The sequence below is a fragment of the Zeus faber genome, assembly GCF_960531495.2.
Source record: "Zeus faber genome assembly, chromosome: 3".
Taxonomy (NCBI): Eukaryota; Metazoa; Chordata; class Actinopteri; order Zeiformes; family Zeidae; genus Zeus; species Zeus faber.
The window spans coordinates 3,510,176-3,535,810 of NC_137190.1; the positions used below are offsets into that span (position 1 = coordinate 3,510,176).

The 25,635-nt window shown below is 49.3% G+C and overlaps 1 protein-coding gene across 1 annotated transcript in view; it reads right to left on the reverse strand.

Moving 5' to 3' along the window:
- The window catches only part of ccdc102a (coiled-coil domain containing 102A), a 62,186-nt gene that overhangs the window by 36,423 nt on the left and 128 nt on the right, over positions 1 to 25,635 (reverse strand). The window contains exon 2 of the mRNA XM_079998118.1: positions 11,573 to 11,646. The gene's annotated coding sequence lies outside the window, so the exon portion shown is untranslated. The remainder of the gene's footprint in view (positions 1 to 11,572; positions 11,647 to 25,635) is intronic.

Consider the following 25,635-nt stretch of genomic DNA (forward strand, 5'->3'; position numbering starts at 1 on the left):
GGCCTCGTCTCCCCCACACGTCGCCACACGACTAGATCTGAGCAGCTCCACCGACACCACAACAAACGCCTGTTTACCCCCCTGCCTCACCTCAGACGCTCCACCTACTCCATCACCCCCTGAGAGACAGAGAGGAAGAGGAACAGGAACAGATGGAATGTTCAGCGGGTCGAGAAGATCCGAAAAGAAAGGTTTGAAAGACAGAAGGAGAAAGAAGAAGAAGAAGGAAGAGGAGGAGGAGTCTGTTTGGTGAACTTTCTCCTCTCGTCTCGCTCTTCCAGTCCAGGTCTCATTTGTTCTTTGGTTAAAGCTCATTTGTTCCATATCGAAAACTCTGCCTCCCCTCCTCTTCCCCCTCTTCCTCCCTCCCCCCCTCTTTCACGTCTCCACTTCATCTTCTCGATGCTCTCCTCTCCCTCCACCCCCTTCCTCTCCTCCTCTTCAACCTATCTCTCCCTTTCTCATCCTCCACTCCCTCCCATTTCAGCAGTAAAGGTACGTACGTGTGGGCGTCTGTGTGTGTGTGTGTGTGTGTGTGTGTGTGTGTGTGTGTGTGTGTGTGTGTGTGTGTGTGTGTATGTGCATGTGTGTGTGTGTGTGTGTGTAATATGTGAATTCCTTCACATATAAACTGCGTTTCACCGCTGTCCTTTAACTGTAACTGGTCATTACGTTCAGTTTATTTCTCCATAAAACCTCCATGAAGGACGAGCGGCTTCGGACTGAAACACCGGGAACAAATCCAAAACCTTAACTCAGTCATCCTGCTCCAACTGTTCCTCTGGTGAGGGATGGAGGGATGGAGAGAAATACAAAGAGAGGAAGAAGGGGGAATTCTATTTGTGAATAGTTCTCTTTATTCACCTTTGTATTATTATTATTATAATTATCGTGTCTTGTGCTTTGACTTTACTTATTTTTTACCTTTTATTTCCAGTTTGTTTTTTTCATGTACACTTTGGCCAAAAAAATATGTTGTTTTTTTTCCTCCGTCAAAACGCCCAGCCAAAAAGGTTTTATTATTAAATTACATTTTAAAGGAAAATGTTAAGCAATGAAACATTAGGACGCTGGAAATAAAGACAAGGGAGATTGGGAGGAGGGGAGCGCAGGATAAAAGAGCTAAAATAAGAATCCAGCTCAGACCAAATGATATGAATCATATTCCACAAAGGCTGCACGTCCAAATTCAATGACATCCAAAAACAAAATTTAGATCCAGGTTTTACTAACATTACAGGGAAACCGTTACAGGACAATATTTTGGGAGCGGGGAGAGGGGTCCGCTTCCAGGAGACAAAGGCATTTACGGTCTGATTCATAAAAAATGCTGCCTGTCAAAATGTGGCTTAGTAGCCTCAAATCTCACAACACAGAGTTCCAGCTTGAGGAGCTGAGACGCCCGGATCACTGCGCGTCTCCTGGGCGCGCGCACACACACACACACACACACACACACACACACACTTATGGAGGCGCACACACACAACACTACAAAATCTGGGTCAAAGCGCAGAACAACCACGAAGACAGAAAAGGAGAAAGGGGGAACAGAGAGCAGACAGTGGACAGGGTGGATGGATGGATGGATGGAGGGGTGGGTGGGTGGGTGGGTGGGTGGATGGATGGATGGATAGAGGGGTGGGTGGGTGGGTGGGTGGATGGATGAATGGATGGATGGAGAGGTGGGTGGGTGGATGGATGGATGGATGTAGGGGTGGGTGGGTGGATGGATGGATGGATGTAAGGGTGGGTGGGTAGATGGATGTTAGGATGGATACGGTGAATGTACGTTAGGATGGATGGGTGGATGGATGTTAGGATGGATGGAGGGGTGGATGGGTGGATGAATGTTAGGATGGATGGAGGGGTGGGTGGGTGGATGGATGTTAGGATGGACGGGTGGATGGATGCTCCAGAACGCTCCTCGCTAGTCACCGGGTGGAAAAAGGGAAGAACAGAATGAAAAGCTGATGTTTCTTCCCACACAATGAGGTCCAGGACGCAGGTTTCACGGATGGCTTGCTCCAGAATTAAACACTTTGAGGAACAAAGATTAGAGAGCGAGAGAGAGAGAGAGAGGGAGAGCGAGAGAGAGAGAGAGAGAGAGAGAGAGAGAGAGAGAGAGAGAGAGAGAGAGAGAGAGAGGGGCATCCTTCAGGCAGACTTACTCTAAAATCAGTTCCCTGTGTGGGTGGGGGGGGGGGGGGTGCATAGTTGCCATAACTCATATTTGGCTGTTTAGCTTGAAAATATTAAGGATCTTTCTATCTCAGCTGCAAGTACACATAAACACACACACACACACACACACACACACACACACACACACACACACACACACACACACACACACACACACACACACACACACACACACACACACACACACACACACACACACGTTATTTCTTGGTAACACGCCTGTTTGGACAACAGGCTTAACAGTATCTCCAGTGTCTTTTCCGGAACAAACCAGCAGCATAGGGCGCGGGGCCCGGGGCCCTCGACTGGGAAGCATGAACAGATCAGTGAATCTCAGACACAGACCTTCTTAAACGGAGATGCTGCTTCCTTCGATCTGAGCACTTACAAAGGTGTTATGTAAGACATGTCAGGTGGGCAAGGTGCTCACATACCCATCACAATGAGATCCACGCAGATGATATTTCCAAATGTGCAGTTAATGATAGAGTGAGCGATGCTGTATTTGTCGCCATAGCGACGGTCCACCCCGCCCACTGGACCCAACACCAAACTGCAGTGTGCACACACAGCAGCCCAGGACCACGTCCAGCTCTGGAGGCAGTGCCTTGGGTCAAGGGCAACGTCAGGCGGGTGAATCCAACTCGCATGCTCCTGGGTAACCCTTAAGAAGACACGGCATTCGCCCCACCTCAAAAATGGTTGTTCCAGCCGGCGGGGCGCGGCCGCCGCGGCCACCGCACGTTGCAGGGGAGAACGCTGGGAAGCTCTTCATTAGAGAGGAAGGAAGCAGTCCGCTGGAAGGCAGTGGACGTGCAGTCGAAACCATCAACCACATGGTTCCTGTCAGACAAACGAGCTGAGAGATGACGTTAGGCAGAGGAAGAAACCAAAACCTCCTCCGGGAAGACGGCCGGCCCGGAGAGACAGACAGGGACGGACAGAGACAGGCAGACGCACGGAGAGACGCCTCCGCTGAACTCCGGACGAGGGGGCTGAAGCCGCTCGGCCGTCCTCTGGGTTTTCACCGGGAAACAAAAGAACAGAGCGGCGCTCGGAGCGAGGGACGGAGCCCGACGCAGCACAACCGTGAGAGCCCTCGTCTCCCACTGCTGCAGCTTAAATGTCAAAGCCTCAGAACGGAGAAGAAACAGGAGACGAGCTGCTACGGAGCAGAGGGAACAAACCACGCCGAGCGACGCTTCCATTACACCCCCTGTCACCACGATGCTATAACCACTGCTGCCTGTCTGTGGGGTCACCTGCCTGTCTGTGGGGTCACCTGCCTGTCTCTGTGTGTGTGTGTGTGTGTGTGTGTGTGTGTGTGAGAAAGTTCTCCTCAGCAACGCCATAGAAATCAGATACATCAACTGACCACAAGGGGGCGTAGTGGAGGAAGTCCGACACCAGAGTGGACAGTGTGTGTGTGTGTGTGTGTGTGCGCGTGCATGTGTGTGTGTTTGTGTGTGTGTGTGTGTGTGTGTGTTTGTCGTGTGCATGCAAACCAACAGGAGCCCCTCCCAACACAAAAAACTGAAGGTAAAAGAAAAGAAGGAAAAAGGACTCAGAGGAAAATAAACAAACGGTAGACAGACAGAGCAACAGACAGACAGACAGACAGAGCAACAGACAGACAGAGCAACAGACAGACAGAGCAACAGACAGACAGAGCAACAGAGAGACAGAGCAACAGACAGACAGGGCAACAGAGAGACAGAGCAACAGAGAGACAGAGCAACAGACAGACAGGGCAACAGAGAGACAGAGCAACAGACAGACAGAGCAACAGAGAGACAGAGCAACAGAGAGACAGGGCAACAGACAGACAGGGCAACAGAGAGACAGAGCAACAGAGAGACAGAGCAACAGACAGACAGGGCAACAGAGAGACAGAGCAACAGACAGACAGAGCAACAGAGAGACAGAGCAACAGACAGACAGACAGACAGAGCAACAGACAGACAGAGCAACAGACAGACAGACGGACAGAGCAACAGACAGACAGAGCAACAGACAGACAGAGCAACAGACAGACAGAGCAACAGAGAGACAGAGCAACAGACAGACAGGGCAACAGAGAGACAGAGCAACAGAGAGACAGAGCAACAGACAGACAGGGCAACAGAGAGACAGAGCAACAGACAGACAGAGCAACAGAGAGACAGAGCAACAGAGAGACAGGGCAACAGACAGACAGGGCAACAGAGAGACAGGGCAACAGAGAGACAGAGCAACAGAGAGACAGAGCAACAGACAGACAGGGCAACAGAGAGACAGAGCAACAGACAGACAGAGCAACAGAGAGACAGAGCAACAGAGAGACAGGGCAACAGACAGACAGGGCAACAGAGAGACAGGGCAACAGACAGACAGGGCAACAGACAGACAGACAGACAGGGCAACAGACAGACAGAGCAACAGACAGACAGAGCAACAGACAGACAGACAGACAGACAGACAGAGACAGGGCAACAGACAGACAGGGCAACAGACAGACAGACAGAGCAACAGACAGACAGGGCAACAGAGAGACAGGGCAACAGACAGACAGGCAGACAGACAGACAGGCAGACAGACAGACTGAAGAGATGACTCATGGTTGTTTGAAGAGCTGTGTAATTAAGAGCAGCAGTGATCAGCTGAACGCCAGAGCAGGGCGGGCGTGGGGGTGGTGGGTAGGGTGGGACAGGCTGGAGGCCAGGAGCTCCAGGGTGGAGCGGTGGGGCAGGCTGGAGGCCAGGAGCTCCAGGCTTGAGAGGTGGGGTAGTTTGGGCGGAGGCCAGGAGCCCTCAGAAGGCCCACCGACCCCCCAAGGGAGGAACGCACTGTGCTGCTGTTCACCATCACGTCCATCGCATCCATCACATCCATCACATCCAGCGCATCCATCACATCACATCCATCGCATCCATCACATCCATCGCATCCCATCCATCGCATTCATCACATCACATCCATCACATCACATTCCATCCATCACGTCCAGCGCATCCATCACATCACATCAATCCCATCACGTCCATCACATCCATCACAAAACATCCATCACATCACATCCATCGCATCCATCACATCAATCGCATCCATCACATAACATCCATCACATCACATCCATCACATCCACGTAGATATGCCGATATTTGTCCGTCAAACTGTAATCCTTCCTGACACAATTACAAGTTCTAGTCTATATGCTGTCATAAAGACTAGAACACACACACACACACACACACACACACACACACACACACACACACACACACACAGTGACACACACACAAATGACATAATGAAACACAGCAAACTGACACGGACAAAGAGACGGAGAGAGAAAAGTGTTGATTTCATTTCAGTTTAAAGACTGACTGGGAGCATTTAAAAGGTATTTATTGACGTGGTGTATGCATATTATTTGCTTTTTGTGTGTATAATGTGTATAATCCCTGTGTGTTGTGTGTGTGTTCTGTGTTTGGTTCAAGCTGCAGAAAATGGCTCTAACTGGACTTAGCTTGACTGAAAGAAACTGAAAGAAACCAAGAAGGAAGTACATTTTTTCAAAGGCAGGAAACAGGGCTGTATTTGTCCAGCTTGTACAGCTTGACACTGTGTGTGTGTGTGTGTGTGTGTGTGTGTGTGTGTGTGTGTGTGCACGTGCAGGCCATTCACAAGGCAGCAGATGGCAAATGGAGAGGTTCTATTGACACGGTTTCCCCCTGTGGTCGTAAACACACACGCGCGAGTGCGCGCACACACATACGCACGCGCGCACACACACACACACACACACACGCAGACACACAGAAAATAGTTGCAAAGAGTTGAGACATAAAGAGAGAGGATGGCAAAATGTCATGTTCATAAAAGAAAAAAGATTAAATACAGGCTTAGATTTGTGTGCGTGTATGTATGTGTGTGTGTGTGTGTGTGTGTGTGTGTGTGTGTGTGTGCGCGAGCGTGCCTGTACTGTGTGCGTGTGTGTTCTCCTGAGCGACACCAGAGCAATCTCCACTTCAGTGGACAGAGACGGATTCCACCTCCACGTGGTTACAGGTTCCAGACGTAGAGAAGATAAGACACCTGGTCAAAAGAGGTGGAGCCCAGCTACTGTGTTCAAAAGAACTCAAACACGTTGGGCCTCATTCGCTGACATGTGTAGAAACATCCTTACTCCTCAAAATCACGTCCCCTAAACGAGTCAGCTTTCCAAACAGGAGACGTCTCCACATCGAGCTGTTGGGAAGGATCAGCTCTGTTTATCACCGGCGGCCGTGACGCTATCGCTTAAATGTGGTCAGAGTTAACTGAGGTTCGGCAGCAGAGACCACGCCCCCGAACCACACCCACGACCAATCAACTTCACATCCATGGACCCATCAGATCCACCCGACATTCGGTTGCCTTAGCTCTGGCAACCCACCATCTCCCCAGTCTCCCTCTCTCCCCTTTTGCCGTCCCCAAGGCGCAGCCGAGGCCTGATGCCCTTCACGCCGTGAGTTCAGGACCAAATTCCCAGATCTTTGAACACATTATCCACCCGCTGGGATCGCTGGGAGAAACAATTGCGGTCCATTGAGAATGTAAATATAGATATGTAAAATAAAATGTACAGAGGCTTCTGTGTGAATGTTGTGATATTAAAACCGAGGGATCTACAGGGTTTAGACTCTTTTCCCCGAGGCAAAGCTCCTGGTGTCCCATCCTTCATGGGGCTCGCCGTCCATCATCCCGACCGACCGGCGCGCCGAAGCTCCGATTCGCGAGCGTCACACCCTGAGCATCCATCATAACCATCGTCTCGTGTCTTCTATTATTTCGCACATTATCTTCAGTCAATTACAACTTGATCCATCTGTTGCGGTGTGGTCTCCAACTCGTGAATGAGAGTTGGAGTCTCTCTCTCTCTCTCTCTCTCTCTCTCTCTCTCTCTCTCTCTCTCTCTCTCTCTCTCTCTCTCTCTCTCTCTCTCTCTCTCTCTCTCTCTCTCTCTCTCTCTCTCTCTCTCTCTCTCTCTCTCTCTCTCTCTCTCTCTCTCTCAGGGCTGCAGGTGCCCTCCCGGTGCTGACCAGCAGGGCGGCTGATGTCTCTGGGCAGGCGACCACGGCGGCGCTGGCTAATCGATTGGCACCGTCTCTGAGCTGACGGATGCCGCCTCCGATGGGCGGGGAGCCAAAAACTGCAAGTTCCCGGGGGCCTCTCAGGGTAAAGAGGCCGATCCAATACGCACAGAAAAAACAACAACAACAACAGTGGAGGGGGGGGTGTCAGGCCAGCGCCGCCGGCTCAGCCCCTTCGGGTTTGAACATTGACGAAGGAAAAGGGTCGAGGGGGACTGGAAAGAAAAGTTGTCGTAATCTTCAAGGGTTTCGAGGAAAGAATGTGGCTAATCCTTCAGATTTGCGGGGCGTCCGACAGGCGGAGAGAGAGGGCGACGGCGAGGGCCCAGAGTGAGAGCCTCACAGCTCCACGCCCGATGCACCTTCACCTGCATCAGGTCGGATCACTCAGGTGGTACAGTGAGCTGGGACAACAGCAGTTTGATAACTACAAGGCCCAAGATGGAGTTTCACCGCGGTGCCTGAATGGATCTGCCAGGGCTGACGTGTATATCCAAAGATCTGTAATTACATTACATTACTTTTATCCAAAGCGACTTACAATTGTTCAAACATCGACGGACGCAGCCATCAGGAGCAATTAGGGGTTAAGTGTCTTGCTCAAGGACACTACAGCATGCTAGCAGGAGGAGCCTGGGATCCAACCAGCAACCTTTAGATCACTAGACCACCAGCTCTACCTCCTGAGCCACCATCCCCATAAACTGCTTGTCGGGTGGAGGCGCCACGCCCCGCCACCCTGCCGCCCGGAAGATAAAGTGTGGAACAAAGCTCCTGCTGGCAGCACCAGCACTGCGCTCGGTTGCTCTCCATTATCTCCTGACAACCCCCCCCCCCCACACTTTTCCCTTTCTATTCCCCCGCCTTGTCTTTTCTCCTCCATCCTTCTGTCACTCCATTTGCTTCCTTCTCCTCCACCCCCTGCAGGTTCATGAAGCCTTCCGACCGAGCGTCTGCCCTCGCTGACCGGCCGCTATGTAGGTCGCAGTCTGACTGATGTTTAACTTAAAACTCCCATTTATACACCATTACCTGCACATTACAGCATCTGCATCTCAGCAAGGGTGGACCCGCGCGCACACACACACACACACACACACACACACACACACACACACACACACACACACACACACACACACACACACACACACACACACACACACACACACACACACACACACACACACACACACAGTATACGAGGTCCTAAGAAGCAACAGGAGCTTTCTCTGTTTGAGGCATAGAATTGATGTGATTGTGACCATAAAGAGAACTCAGGGCAGTTCCAGAGGATTTCCCCAAGCACTTGCCAGAAAGGAATCTGAGTCTCTATTTAAGTGTGTGGGTGTTGTCTGTGTGCATTTGCCTGTGTGTGTGTGTGTGTGTGTGTGTGTGTGTGTGTGTGTGTGTGTGTGTGTGTGTGTGTGTGTGTGTGTGTGTGTGTGTGTGTGTGTGTGTGTGTGTGTATTTCTGACCCTGTCCCTAAATGAGAAGCAGGTCTGTGGAGCGCTCTAGCTCCGTGGGGTTGGCTGGGTCTTAAGAGATTCAACCACACAGAGTAAAGGCAATTAAATCTGTGTGTGTGTGTGTGTGTGTGTGTGTGTGTGTGTGTGTGTGTGTGTGTGTGTGTGTGTATAGGGCCTTTTTTCGGGCTGCACCCTGAAAGTCGATGAGTTGGATCACGTCAAGTCCGAAACCCGTCAGTCGACTGAGATTCTCCAAGTCGTTTTCTTTGACAGTCAGTGTCCATTACAATAACAGGATGCACGGGGATAACATATCAATAAGGAATTATGAATAAGGGCAATCATACATTAATTTTTATACGTGTGAATGTGCTCTCCAAACAACAGCTTTTAGTTGTTTTATTTGGAGGAACGGGGCTGGGCTCGTAGGGACGGGCACCGTTAAGACTTAGACGGCACTAGAGAGCAGAATCAACGCCGCGCTGCTTTCTGCGCGTCGCGCACGGAGAGGGGGCGATCGGGAGGCGACCCGCGCTCGTCGTGCCACGTCGCTCCCTCAGAGCGCCGTCTCCTCCGGGGTGTGAGAGAGAGACAGGCAGAGGGGGCCGGCCCCGCCCTCCTCGCACATATCTCCATTCCGGCGATGGAGAGAGAGAGAGAGAGAGAGAGAGAGAGAGAGATGTCTCTTCTGATAATAGCGAAAAGAGACAAATATCTTAGAAACGCTTAAAGAGACGAAATAAATAGAAAATAAATTTTCTAAATTTCTCCGATACCTTTAACAGTTCCGGTTACGTCGGAGTTTATCGATACTATGGTCGAATAGTGGAATATTGGCATAGAGTCACAGCCAAATCCGATTAGACTGACACACTTCTGAAGGGGAAAGGGGAAAAAAACCCAAGTGACGAGCGAGAGCTTTGGAAAACCTTCCGTCCTTTTAGGGTTTTTTGTAGAACTTCACCTCAGAATACAGAGCAATATTTGGTACTAGAATAAAATTAGAAATGGAAAAAAGGAAATTACAAAAAGATACCGAATTCTAACCCGACTGCGATTCTACTCATCACTGTTTAAACCGCTGCCATTTAGCTTCCATGAAACTGGAAAGTAAACCCAACACGAGATATACAGTATATGAACTCAACTGTTCATTATTTGTTAGATTATTGAATTAATCCGTGCTATAATATATACACTATATACACTCACACACTATATACACTGTAGATATATATATATATATGCCGTTTATATACCATGCATATATTCTAAAACAAGATGATGAGGTACAAAATAAAGTTATCTGAAGCCAAACAGCCATCTTGACATTGCATAATAAGTTTGCTCAGCCTTCACACTCAGCCAACATAACAATTTGGAATATGGAACAGACACTCAGGGTTTGGTAAATAGATTAAATTGCATTTTTTTTTTTTAATGCATGCGCCATTATTAAACCAAGTATTTGATTCATTTCATGTTCATCTTTTATTCACTTTCATGGGAGAGAAGCGACCCGTGTCTGTTGGCCTTCGACAGAGACGAGCTTCCTCCCCCGCCTCCCCCTCCTGTGCGACAGCAAACACAAATGCCTTTGGCCTCATGACTACGTGAGCCAAGCGGAGGGGAATGTGGCCCTCTGCGTGACCCCGGGATCTGCCGGGCGGCGGCCTGCGTCCCTGCCCTTCATTAAATCTGAGATGGTCACACGGCAGCAGAGTGATATGGGAGGAGGGAACCAGTCACGGAAGTCCGACACCAATCACCCTGAATGCCGCCAGGTCCATGAGACGCACCCCACCGGGGTATCTCTACGTGCAACATACATTGAGTACATGAGAATAAGTGTGTCCCCGAAATGGCAGGAGCTGGTGGACTGGACGTTTTGGAAAACCTTTTACGTCGACACGCTTCTTGCCGCCTCATAGGGTTTCCTTCACTATTCAAAGGGTTAAGAAGGCTCAAACATTCCAAATGTATTGAACCACAGAGTCTTTTTGATAGGGATGCACCGATTTATCAGCTGCAGATCGGCATCGGCCGATATTCGCCTTTTGGACTGCAAATAGGGCAAATGGCGGACCGGTGTTCCCCACACATAAACTTAACCTGGGCTAAGGTTTATGAACAGCCACCAAAGCCTATTTGGCAACCCATTTCAGCATTTTTTATTTTTATTTTGAATCTGTCCGAGAGAACGATGCCATCCATCATTAGAAGACGTGGACACGGCTTTCTGCAGCGCTCCAAGCAAGGAGTGATGCTGCGTTCAAGGGGGACTCGGAAAACTGTAAGTCATGCTACGTTCAGGGGAACTCGGGAAACATTGGCTTCCGCCAAATTGTTATTTTAAACATCGGTATCGGCCCAGAATTTCACAATCGCGGCATCCCTACTTTTTGACATACTGTACGTGCTTGGGATGTAAGGACCTGCTTCATAAGATAGTTGCTAAATATGATTTTGGGGCTCAAGGCAACAGAGCTTCTTTCTCCACAAAGCAACAATAGAAGGTACTGGTAACAGTGAATGGCAGAATATGGACGTATCAAGGTAAGGAACACGTTCTACTAATCTATATTTTTCTCACAGCTAGAGTCATTAGTTGAACATTTGTGGTTTATTCATATTTCATAGATATTAAATCCAACAGAGCCCTTTTTCCCACAGAACCTTCTGGACATTCCTAAGACGAGACACCAGACAAATGTGCTTGTGAAATAGTGTGTTGAAAAACAAACCCACAAAAAAGGGCCGACTGATAGACCGCTGGAGCCCTACCAGAAAGCAGGATGTGTCATGGTTTGGACCGGACCGGTACCTGGAAAGCCAGCAGCTGTGAGTTTTGCTGGAGTCTGGGAAAATAACAAACACAAATAAAAAAGTCCACTCTATGTGGGGACTTGTTTCTGGTGTTATTTGGCTGTAAAATGCCACATGAACATGGTTATGAAAACACAGCAGTGAGGTAGAGGAAACAAGTGAATTTGTCATGCTTATGGTGCGTTCAAGCTTCCGCCAAACCTTGTAATTATGAGCTTTCGACCGGGAAAGATAAACCGGGATGCCCCATTAAGTATGAATCTCAGGTGTTCTTTCCAGGTAGAATTTAACATTTGAAGATAATACGTTAGACCTGCTGCACTGACAGACAGTCGATGACCATGTTGATATCTCTTGAAAGGAGCTGTTGCAGGACCTGTCATTTCACAGTGCCGACAAGTAGCTCTGAAACCTTTGCCGATCAGAAACTACAAGAGCTAACAACTGCCTGATTTCGGCTGCCATGTTGTCACTGGTTGCTAGGTAACCGCTGGCGAATCTGGGCCCCCACGTCAGTCGGAGTTACGAGCTGCGGAGATAGAGTGAATTTAGCTTTGCAGGGAGGGAGATCAGAAGAAGTTGCTACTCCATTGCATATAAAACACCAAACCCACTTCCGCTTGTGATCTTTATTTTTAATTCAGCGGATTCGTTGCTGTGTGGGGACACTAAGTTTTAGAAGGGGTTGCCAAGTTGGCGACCATGAATCAGCTGTCGGTTGCCAAGATGGACAAAATGGTTGCCATTTTATAATTGACTGTGATTAAATCGATGCAACAAGGAGGTTTTAAAAACATACAGAGGTACACGGTGCCAAGCCTTCATTAACACGTGAAAAGTGGTTGAGGACAGGGCAACAAGACGGGACAAGATGGTTGACAACGGCCCAAATCTGGTTGCCTGGTGCAACCGGGCAACCGTTATTGACAGGTCACATCTGGCTGACACACGGTGCCTGACAAGAAAAATCACAAAAGACCAAATTCTAGTATAAAGTAAAGTCCAGTTGAGGCCGTTTGTCCGCACAAACTCATGAACTGCAGCTCCCGTTTGTCTCCGGGTCTTGAGACCAGAGGCCATCGCACAGAGATGTGATTCGGACATGAAAAGGAATCGTTACATCATTCATAATCAGAAGTATTTATGCATTCCAGAATAAAAATGATGATATAACTCAGACTTAACGGTGACTCCGAAGCAGGAAACGCCTCCAGACAGAGAAGCTCCAGTTGTTTGTGTTGTGTGTTCCCCAAACAGAATGAAGTTATACATTAAAAAAGAAGTGGAAAAAAAGCTGATGTTGCACTTTCCCAAACTCAAGCTTAATCATTTCTGCTCCGGCTCCAAAATGTCCTCATGAAACAGATTCCGCTTCCAAGTCGGAGTTCTGTGAAACGGGGCCAGGAGGAAGATTTCTCAGACATCAAACGGAGCTCGGGAAAAGAAAAAGGATTTTTTTTTTCTGGCCAAGGAATAGTCTGACAAAAAAAAAGAGAGAATTACAATAAAATTAGGCCGGTTTTCCCCAAATTTATCCCCCACCCCACCACCACACACACACACACACACACACACACACACACACTCCTGTCCAACCTCCCCATACCCGCCCCCGCAGGGCTCCTGAAAAGGTTCCGACAGAAAGTCTGCAGTAAAAGATGTGATGAAAGGAGGTGGGCGGAGCTTAGATAGAACTGCGCGCGCACACACACACACAAACACACACACACACACACACAATCAAAAACACACATACACTCTCTCTCTCGCACACGCCCACAAACTCACTCTTTCTCATACAGACACACACACACACACACACACACACACACACACACACACACACACACACACACACACACACACACACACACACACACACACACACACTCTCTCACACACACACACACACACAAACTAACTCTTTCTCACACACACACACACACACACACACACACACACACACACACACACACACACACACACACACACACTTGTGTTCAGCTAGAATGTATGTCTATGTATCCATATAAGATTTATATCTCTGTCTTCGACACCTGCGCTCCAGATCCATTCCGCTGAAATGTCCTTTTTAGTTACACAGGCTCCCACAAAACAGAGGAGCAGTCGGCCTCAGAAACCAGCCTCGGGGATCCGCAGTCATCAGCAGCAAAACGGCCCCGCGCCGCTCGGCACTGGACTGGAGACGGCCTGGTTACGCTGTCCTCTATGACCAGGAGATCTTGGCGGCTGTAGGTGGGATTCACACGACTAAACTTAACATTGGCGAACTGAGATACAAACAAGAAACGTGCGCGCACGCCGCCATCTTGGTCAGGTCCGAGCGTTTCGGGAGGCGTGGCGTAAAGCTACACACACTGAAACAGCCTGTCAGGAACAGTCGGGCCATAGAGGCGTGTCACAATGGCGGTACATCATGTTTTGGGGACGTCAGAGGCCGATACAAACTTGTTGAAAAGGAGCATAACACGTCCCCTTTAGAACAATTCCACACAACCGCAGACGCGCCTCGCTCACTCAAAGTTATTGTTCTGGGTAGAGCTCCACCGATGCCAGAGTTTCGGGTCCAACAACGATCCCGATTGTTTGACCGATATTTTCTCAAAAAGTGCAAGATTTTCAGATCACTTTGATAAAAAAAATGTATAAGTTTCTATATTTGAGAACAATGAACAAAACATTGAAGCAAACACATAAATAAAAATAAACACACAAAGAACCTTCTTATAGATAGAAACATGTAAAAGACTTTGACTTTTGACTTTTTTTCTTTTTCCAAGTTCCAGTGAATCACCTCTGAAACAAATTTGTTTTCCAAGCTTCCCATGAAACGGCTTGGCCTCTGCTTGGAGAGCTGTGTCCGTGTCTAGAAGGGAGTGTAAACAAACATGGATGGATTTATAACGCTTAGTCGGACATCTGCGCTTGCTTTGGTGAGCAATTTAAAAGTAGTGTAAAATAGACAAGTACAGGATAAATAATCAATATTTTTCTGTTTATTTGATTTATTATAAAATTAGGACACATTGGCTGCATAAATGCCGATACATCGGCCACACCGATATATCGGTCTGGCTTTAGGGGGATATTCATCAGCAGATAAATATCGGATCGGTACGTCCCTAAATGTTATCAACCTTTTAATTGAAAAAAATAAAAATAAAAATAAGAGGCTGCTGCTGAGTGTGAATGCATGGCATGTGTGAATAAAACGATTTTTCTTATTCATCGCGCATGTTCATATCGCGATGACGATGGAAGTACGACTCATCGGTCAGCACTACTAGACAGCATAATAATGCATCACTGCACGTTAGAAACCCTCACATTGCAACCAGGAGAGAGAGGGCGAGAGCCAGGAAAGAGTAGAGCCACCGCTGCTTAGGGCTGTAAAACGTAAATCATAAGGGGAAGACTTTTTTTATAGTAGTTATCCAACAGCGAGGTAAGGGCAGTACGTCTTACCCATCATCCACCCACCTGTCTATCTGCCTGTCCGTCTGTCTGTCTGCAAAGAGCCTAAAAAAAAACAACCTTCTTTTCCCACCGGGCCCCAGGTGTGGAGTTACTGCAAAAAGAGGCTCCGCTGTGGCAAATTATACAGTACATTCCTACACCATGACTCACACTCACTCACTCACTCACTGACACACACACACACACACACACACACACACACCCTACATGCCTTTGGAAGACCTCACCAAGTCAAAAGTCAAACATAGAAAGTACACAGAAAGTACACAGACTTTGGCCATTTTTAATGTGTGCTTGTGCGTGCACGTGTGTGCTTGTGAGCATGTGTGTGTGTGTGTGTCTGTGTGTGCACATGTGGTTGCATTCTGTTCCGGGGGCAGCTGAAGTAGAAGGTAAGTATACAGTATATACAGTAGGAAATTGAGATTCTGTGTTTAAGAATGCAGGAGTCTGTGTGTGTGTGTGTGTGTGTGTGTGTGTGTGTGTGTGTGTGTGTGTGTGTGTGTGTGTGTGTGTGTGGTGTGTGTGTGTGTGTGTGTGTGTGTGTGTGTGTGTGTGTGTGTGTTCTCTCCATCTTGTTCGGTGCTACAGTATCAGTATCCAGCAGAGTCCAGTTCAGCTCAGCCTGGAGATGTAGTATCAAGTAGCCATCATTTATTCAACAGGGAGGAAGGAGAGAGTGAGAAGAGAGGGAGAGAGAGGGGAGGGGAGAGAGGGGGAGTAAGAAGACAGGGGCAGAGGGATAGAGAGAGAGAGAGAGGAAGGGAGAGAGAGGAAGGGACAAATATAATCGGCAGAGAGAGTAAGAGGAGGGGTAGATCAAGTTGAAGACAGAGGGAGGGAGGGAAAGAGAGGGAGGGTTTAGAAGAAGAGAGCGAGAAGAGACAGTGAGTATAAGAGTAGAGACAGAGAAAGACGGTGAAGGAGATGGAAAGGACGCGTAAGTAGCGAGAGACAGACAGACGGGCGGAAAGACAGATGGGGACAGAGATAGACCGATAGAGAAAGAGGGAGAGAAGAAGTCTGGCAGGGGTGAAGGGAGGTGAGGGGGCAGAGAGATAGAGAGATAGAATGACTGATGGAGGGAGAGCCAGGACCAGACGGCCCCGCCCTCCAGACGCCGAGCATCTCTCCTACCCCTCAGACGGGACATGAAACGCAGCGTGCCCACATTATTTACAGATTCTGTTTAAATGCAGCGCAAACGAGATAAACACGAAACCCGCTGTAAGAGAAATGTATTCATAGTATAAATCAGTGGTTCTCAAAGTAGGGTCCGGGGACCCCCAGCGGCCCTCCAAGAGTTACCATGGCGTCCCCAGCCAAACGATTAATAGTTCAACTTTAGCACCATGAGAGAATGTTTAATGATGACTGTTTGGATCCATGTTTCATCGTTGCCTCCCTGACTAGAGGAGAGACACCAGAACAAAGATGTCCTCCGATTGGGGTCGCAGAGATGACATTTCATCAACGGGGCACGTGGCCTCAGAAACAAACAGGTTGAGAAACACCGGCACAAACACTGCACCGCGCCAGGAACAGCGTGACCCCGGCCGCGCCACGACTCTCGCACTGAACCGGGCGACTTTTCATCTTCCTCGGTTTTTCGTCTTCACAGCAACGATCCGCCGGCCTCGCCGCGTCGGCGTCCTCATTATGCAGCGACCCCAACGCGCCTCAGCCGTTGACACAGCCGAGCTAAACCGGGAACATCTCCTCGGGCGGGGCCGAGGCATGGGGAGGCTTCAAAGCGCCTCCTACCACCCGCGGAGGGCTCCCGGGCGCCGTCCTCCTCGCCACGCTCGCTCTCCGAGGACCGAATCACAGGATGTGCCGAAGTAAAGATGAGAAACGATGAACCGGAGGGCCCGGGGGGGGACCAGGCCTTCAAAATGGTGCTGGGCTTGCACAGCGATGGCTGACACGTGATATTTCGTTTTACATTCCAAAGGCACCAGGCACTAGACTCTTGGTGAAGCAGAACCTTTCGCGCGAAGACGCTTCCAGAACAAGGCCGTGTGGAGCGGTGTGCACCAGCCCCCAGAGCAAACTATTGACGTTGTGAACCTCAACCTCGCCGCGTTGTGGACAAATATTGATCACATGGTCACGATCAGCTGGGGCACAGACTTTTCGACTTTTTCGGTGGTCACGGTTCACCGACGCCCCTTCATAAAGGTAATTCTTGGTTGGAGGTTTAGGATTCTTGAGTTGCAAGGCTGCAGGATTGCATGGCAACACCACACACCTCTGCCCAGTGACTACAGTCTGTAAGGCGGTTGGTTGTGGGGGTCTGAAGTGGCTCGGTACCGTGGGATGTGACCGCTTCGCCGGTTCGGGGGCCAGGGCCCCGTGCCGGGCCGATCTGGATGGGCTACAGTGAACAATCAACCTCCTCTCTCAGCTTAATCTCTTCCCACAAGGTAACCCGGTTCAAAGCCCTTTTCATTGTGTGTGACACGGAGCTAAGAAGGAAACCAAAGGGCCCAGGAGGACGGGGGGGGGGGGGGGGGTTGCAGCCCTAATGGATATCACAAGAGGTTTTAACTGCAACCTAATGACCGCACGGTGCACACATTCAAACAGAGACACAGGGGCTTACGGAGCTTAAGGAATTCCGTGTGTGTGTTTGCTCAAATAGGTTCCTCCTCTCAAATACACCAGCACAAACACACAGCAGCGCCCAATAACCTGCATTATTACAATCTTGGCATTTGTGAGCTGCACTTCCGGAGGAGATCAGCTTCAAATAACGGGCGAGGAGCCCCAAGGTGCAGAGTTCTTAAGGCTCGGGCCGGCACCGGGCTCCCGGCGGTGCATGCGGGCAGAAGGAGCAGCCGGACGGAAGGAAGGCTGCGAGGCGCAGAAGCCACCTCGGGGGACCTATCAATTACATTCGGCCAAAAAAAGGTCAATTACTCATTCGGTGGGGCGGCGGCCGGTGAAATAAAATACCGAGGAGGGAAACCTGGAAGTCCTCTCGGGCGGCACGTCACACACGCCACGCCGAGCCTCCTCCACAGCCAGACGCCGCCCCCACTTCCCCGCCGTCGCATCCCGGTTCTCGTCACTTCTCAGCGACGTTCCCGGCAGAGTCTCTGATTCCACCGTCATCACCATCCAACGCCGCTGTTTCGGATGATGTGTAAATATTTAAACCGCAACATGAGGACGTGAGTCGTCCTTGCCTCCCGGTAACCCTTTTTGATTAGAGTTGTGAAAACTTTGAGACGGTTACCTTCGGGGACCGGCAACTGATGAGGAGCGGCCATATCAATTTGTGTAATTTCTGAGGCGGATGAAGCGTGTCCGCGGCAGGGTTCTGGTCGGTGCCATCGGGCTAAGAGTGGAGGTAATTGAGCGTTAAAGCCTTGTAAATCTGTCTGCCTGGGCCCCGGGGGGCGGGGCACGTCAACACATACACAGGTCTGACCGGAGGGATGCAGGGAGCGGGTCTCAGGGAGCGCCCGGACGGGGCGGATGCCATAACAAAGACTCAATCCCAGAGACATCCGGGCAGTCTGAAGGCACATTCCGAGTCCCTGGCCCCATCCCATGACTTCCGGAATGCAGCTCTATTCCCTCTCTCTGACGATTAAAACCCAGCACGTTGGAAAAGCAACACAGCTTATTATTATTACGACCATCAAACAATCATGTTTACCTGGGTCTGGCACAGTAGGAAATATGGTTCATTTGGGTACCGTGACTTTTATAACAGTTTCAAAGTTATACTATTGTCGGGAGACAGGTTCTTTTTCACACAGGAAATATGTAACGGCGCATGGTACGGTCTCCACGGCCTGTAAGTCATTCTTTGTTTTGTTGACAGACATATTTTACATTCATAGATTCCATCCAAGTCGTCCCAGTGTTTACGTTATTTTCTTACATATTGCCCATTAATGCTTGTGGACTGAAATCCCTTCCAGTTCACGCACAGTCCCAGACGGGCGCTCGTGGCTTCGCATCACCCAGAGGCTGGAGTGCAGTGCCGCTCAGCAGGGCGTGCTGCTACATGCCGCATGCCGCACGCCACCGCAGCTAATAAATCAGCCGTAAATCAACCCTAACTGGGGGGGGGGCCCTCAATCGGACCTCCTCGCTCTCCTCCCACCGTGCACACACGGGCATGCACACGTAGAAGCACGTAAGCAGAGACGCCCAGCATGTACAGTGATTGCCAAAGAGAGGGGTGCCGCCTTCACAGGATCCATTTTCTATCGCCAGAAATGGCCCCGCGGGCGCCAAATATGAGCGGGACTTCTTCTTCGGGGCCAAACTCAGACCCTGGCTCCGGAGAGATAGGAAATTCCGATAGAAAAAAAAAATAGAAGGATTTCAATCCCATGAACTCTGACTGGAATTCATTTAGGTTTGGCCGTATTCTACCTTTCGTTTTGCACGGCTGCAGTGTATTCATTGTAAATCAGTACTTCTACTCTCACATATACTTTTGATGGTTTCACGGGCAAACAAGGGAAGATGGCGCACAGCCTGGGGGAGGAATTGCATCAAGGCCATCTCGACAGTGTCGTCATGATGGAAAATGTATGGATGTTTTCAGAATTCTGAAATATTGCAACAGGCTGGAAAAACAAGGCAACTCTCTTTGGATTAAATATGTATGGTGTTATTATACTCTGCACACCGGGCCGCAATATCCACCCTTTTCAGATACGACTCAAACAGTTTCGATCCTTCTCCTCTTGGCATATTAAACATTTTCCACCCATCACCTTTGCAGTCACAGCAGTTTACTGAACATGACTTGGCACCGCTCACCAAAACATTCCCCGCCATCCCGCTTCTCTGTTTTTGCTTGGAGACACCCAGCTGGGTTTGGAGAGGGCCGTCATAATTTGGCCACTTTACACTTCGAACTGAACAGGCGGTAATACTGGGAAAACCAACCGCGGTTTAAAGCTGCTCTGTCAAACAAATGCATGCACTCAAACAAGATCAATGTCAACGCCGCGGCCCGCTGCTGCAGAAGAGAAACCAGGGGAGCGTGGACGACACCCCCATCTGTGTCCGGGAAAAGCAGAGAGAAATAGAGAGGGAGAGAGAGGAAGAGAGAGAGAGAGAGACAGAGAAACCCCAGGTGATTGGCCACACCAACCACAAGCATCTGCTGCTCCCATTGGCCACATCTGGAAGACAGCTCACCAAGGTCAACACAACCAACCAATGACATCATGCAGCAGCTTCACCAAGACAGGAAGGGTGTGTGTTGTGTGTGTGTGTGTGTGTGTGTGTGTGTGTGTGTGTGATAAATGTATATATGGCCATTCCCTCATTTTGTTGGCGCAGAAAGAGCATTTCCAATTATGGAAAGATCAAATTTGTGTGTAAATCTAAAAAAAAGAACAACTGCTTTCAGCAGCGGTTGCCCGTTCAAGCAGGAAGACAATTTAACACGGACAAAAACGTGCATAGGCGAGAATAGGTTTTAAATACACACATGCACGGACATCAGAGTTTCCGTCATCCGGTAATTACCATTTTGCAAGTTGCTACGGAAAGCCAATCAGTTTGGACGACCTAGAGCTGACATTTCACCTCTGACCAATCACGTTTGTCGATGTAGAAGTGAGCCCCGCCCCCTCCCTGGTGGACAGGTTGAGCTTGTAAACACAGTAAACACGGAGCAGAGACAGAGCTCAGCCTCCACAACTCTGAGGAGAAGCCGAAAGATGATGTCATGTGACAACAGGGACACATACATCCATCGTTTGGTGTTTTTTGGATTTTAAGTTCTGACACAAAGCAAAAAGTAAATATACATTTTGTCAAATATGTCGACAAGACATCAGCACCACAAACTTTATTATTTATTGAGACCTACTTACCAAATTTATTTCATTTTTAAATTTTGATCAAATTCTTATTTAAGGGAAATGTTTATTTAAGTACCTGCACTTGTTACTCGTTGTTCACGAATGGAAATTATTTGATTTCAAGTAGTAATATTAATAATATTTATTTATTTTTAAAAAGCCATTTAGTGACGGGACTTATTTTATTTCAATTATCAAATAAAAAAAATATTATACATCTAGATGCTTCGTGATTTCATTCTTCATAAAACCTGCTTATCAATTGTTTTTAAGCTCAATAAACACAGATAATATTTGACCGGAATTTCTCCCTTTTGTCCGGGACTGAAATCTTCCAGGACACTTGGACCGGCACCAAATTTTTGTAACGGAAACTCTGACACACACACACACACACACACACACACACACACACACACACACACACACACACACACACACACACACACACACACACACACACACACACACACACACACACACACACACACACACACACAGTGAGTGAGTAATTGCTATTATAGCTCAGCCATTGAGAAAGCGTGACGCTGCAGCGTGACTGACGGGGGCGGAATGCCAAAAGTATTCCTGCCCTCCACCGCCTGACATAATGACTATACATAATGACTAAACATAGGACACAGTCTCTCTCTCTCTGTCTTTACACCGAGCATCGACCCAAATCGGCGTTGAGCCGCAGGGTTCTTCGCCGTCCAAACACATATCGTGGCTACAAAGAGTTGGACGTGCGGGCCAGTGCCTCAGGGTGCGACGCCCGATCCAAAACCAACCCGAGCACAAAGCGAAAGGGAAAGGTCGCCGGGTTTTCAAGACCCTCTCCATGAATGACGGGGAGCCGCGGGTCGACAGAAACCGGTTGACAAACGGGACAGAAATCTCTTGCCGTTGGACGTCCACCGTCGGCTCGTCGACGTCTGGGCGCCGACCATTCGCCGCGGCCGCCGTTGCGAAGTTTCCCCCCGGGAGGCTCTCCACGCCGAGCGGCTCAAATACGAAAATATCAATTAAAAAACCTTTGCTGTTCAAATTAGTTTTACCCAAAAACCCCCGACCTCAGAGAAAAACAGGGACCAGGAGCAGAAATAGAATAATATGGTATTTTCTCCATAATTATGTATCCAACTGAAATGGATGCTGTGTTTCAGGAAGAGTCAAGACACGGTGAAGAGGAATGAACGGAGAAAAAATGGAAAATAGGACGACAGAGGGTCGCTTCTGTCAGCGTTAGATGAGCAAGCACACACACACACACACACACACACACACACACACACACACACACACACACACACACACACACACACACACACACACACACACACACACACACACACACACACACACACACACACACACACACACAGGGGACCGGACGGCCCTGGCAGCGCTAAGCGAGGGAGGTTAAATCACAAAGCCTCAGGTTGCCGACAGCAACTTGACCTCCAGGTCCCTGGAGAGGCGGGCGGGGCCCTGCGCCGGAGCACCGAGGAAGGAGGATAAAAGAGGGGAAAAGTAGATGTATATACAGTGGAGAGGGTGCAGAGAAGTGCTGAAGGATGCAACAAAACAAAGGGGGAGGATGGAGGGAGAGAGAGAAGCAGAGAGAGAGACAGGAGAGAGAGGAAGCAGAGAGAGAGACAGGAGAGAGAGGGGGGAGGGAGACGGAAAGCTGCTGAAAGAAAAGTAAACGGTGGCTGAGGAATTTGTTTGGCACGGCAGAGTGATTGGAGGTCCGCCGTCAGACTGACGACCACATACCACCACCCCGCCCGGCCTCCACCCGACCCCCATCACGCCTCCACCCGAGTGTGTGACAGCACCGGGCACAAACAGAGGATTCGGTTGGGGTTTCCATTTGTTTTCAGATAAGATGATAAACACCATGATGAAAGTGTTTTTTCTGAGATATAGTGTGAGAGAGAGAGAGAGAGAGAGACAGACAGACAGACAGACAGACAGACAGACAGACAGACAATCATTATAGACAGACATAGACATGCACAGATAGACACATACAGATATAGACAGACAGATAGATCATCCCCAGAGGGAAATTAGGGAGAGAGAGGGAGGGAGCAGGGAATGTGGCATCCAGAGGTGGAGGGAAAGAAAAGGAGGATGTTGATATTCCACAGGAAGGAAGACAAACAAAGCACAGTGTCTCCACACAGCGCTGCAAAGAACACACGGCAGGTATTTGGACAGTGATGAGATTCCCAAAAATGCACGCGCACACACACAAACACACACACGCACACAAACAAACACACACACACACACACAAACGTGCGCACGCAAACACGCGCACACACACACCAGCACGACCACCCCTTTCTCCCCTGCTAAAGAAACTATTTGTTTCCATGACAACCACACACATGGAGGGCACCCCCTCGGTTTTCTGATGTGCGTGAGCGTTACCGGTTTACCAGGCGTGTGTCATGTGTACGCAAAGGTCTAGAGGGAGGGACAGAGCGTAAGAGAGAAAGAGGGGGGAGAGACAGACAGGGAGAGAGGGAGGAAGGAGGGGTGAGATGGAAACGGAGAGGGGGGGGGGGGGAGGGAACTAGGGAGATGGTGGAAGAGACTGATTTTTATAGAGGAAGAGAGAGGGGGAGGGAGGAAGAGAGAGGGGGAGAGGAAGAAGAGAGGAGGGAGGAGAGAGAGGGGGGGGAGGGGGGAAGAGAGGGGGGAGGGGGAAGAGAGAGGGGGGAGGGAGGAAGAGAGAGGAAGAGCGGGAGGGAGGGAGGGAGGGAGGAATAGAGAGGGGGAGAGGAAGAGAGGGGGGAGGGAGGAAGAGAGGGAGGGAGGGAGGAGAGAGAGGGGGAGGGAGGAAGAGAGAGGGGGGAGAGGAAGAGAGAGGGGGAGAGGAAGAGAGAGGGGAGGGAGGAAGAGAAGGAGGGAGAGGAAGAGAGAGGGGGAGAGGAAGAGAGGGGGGAGGGAGGAAGAGAGGGAGGGAGGGAGGAGGAGAGAGGGGGGAGAGGAAGAGAGGGGGGAGGGAGGAAGAGAGGGGGAGGGAGGAATAGAGAGGGGGAAAGAGGAAGAGGAGGGGGGGAGGGAGGGAGGAAGAGAGAGGGGGGAGGGAGGGAAGAGAGGGAGGGAGGGAGGGAGGAATAGAGAGGGGGAGAGGAAGAGAGGGGGGAGGTGAGGAAGAGAGGGAGGGAGGGAGGAAGAGAGGAAGGGAGGGAGGAAGAGAGGGAGGGAAAGAGGAAGATGAGGGGGGGAGGGAGGGGGCGAGCAGGGAAGTGTGCAGGTTTAATGGAGGACAGCAGATGGTGTCTGGTGTGAAAACCACAACACTATATTTCACCAGTGAAGAGGAAGAAGTAGTAGAATAATGTCAGTCAAGTACTACAAGTAATACACTGTTAGTAAAGTACTAGTAGTAATACACTGTTAGTAAAGTACTACTAGTAATACACTGTTAGTAAAGTACTAGTGGTAATACACTGTTAGTAAAGTATTAGTAGAAATACACTGTTAGTAAAGTACTAGTAGTAATACACTGTTAGTAAAGTACTAGTAGTAATACAAAAGTAGTAAAGTACTAGTAGTATTACACTACTGGTAAAGTACTAGTAGTAATACACTGGTAGTAATACACTGTTGGTAAAGTACTAGTAGTAATACACAGTTTGTATCAGCTTCATCCCTCATAACTTGAACTGTTAAAGTGTAAAAGTCTCTAAAAACCACATTTTGATGTTGTCGTTTGGTTTCCATGACGACGGGTGGAGAGTTGATAAGAAAGTAACTCGTGGAACAATCCATCAACCAGTCACTCCCCGTCGAGGCTCCGCTCCCGGTGGCAGAGACCTTTCCAAGCTGCGTCGCGGTTATGAAAACTGTTATTTTAATCTTCACTGAAATGGGGGGAAGTCCCGTCGAGCAGAGCAGGGTAAAAGAAGAACAACGGCACAACAATAATAATAAATACAATTAAAAAACAACAACACAGCAACAGGTTTCTTGCGGTTCTCAGGGAGAAAGCAGCGACACCCTCACAACATCGCCTCCATTTCTTTGATTTCAGCTTTAAAAACATAAGAACAAATCAACCTGGTGCTTGTCACATCGTCAAGACTATTCCGGGGCTTGAATTGCCTTGAATTTTTGAAGTTGACATTATCACCGTAAAGTGGTTATTCGTGGCGTTGCGTTCACTGGAGGTGAAGCTGGGTGCGCGCTGCAGCACCTCCACGCTTCACGTCAGCGTCAGGACGCCCTGCGGGGGCCATCGCATGAGGGAAGGCGCGTGGTGACGGTGAAAGCGGTGTAAAGCCGCGGCCTCAAGTCACACTGTCCTGCACTCAACACGCACTGAACACGCACTGAACACGCACTGAACACGCCAGAAGTCAATGAAGACTTTGAGGGAAACAAACTTCAACGCATTCTGCTGTTGCACCTGCAAAAAAAGTGATGTTTCCATTTCGTGGAGCATAGTTGATCAGCTGCAGCTGCAACTCTCTTTTTTTTTATTATTATTATTTATTTATTATTTTTTTGCAACGCATGGATGGATGCGCACGTGCATTTCTGCATAGGGTCACGCAAGAAGCACGCACGCGCACACAGGCGCACGCACACGGATCCTGCTGGAATTGCGCTGGTTTGTTATTTGACACCGGCGTGTAGCGGAGCAGCGGCTTTCCGCTG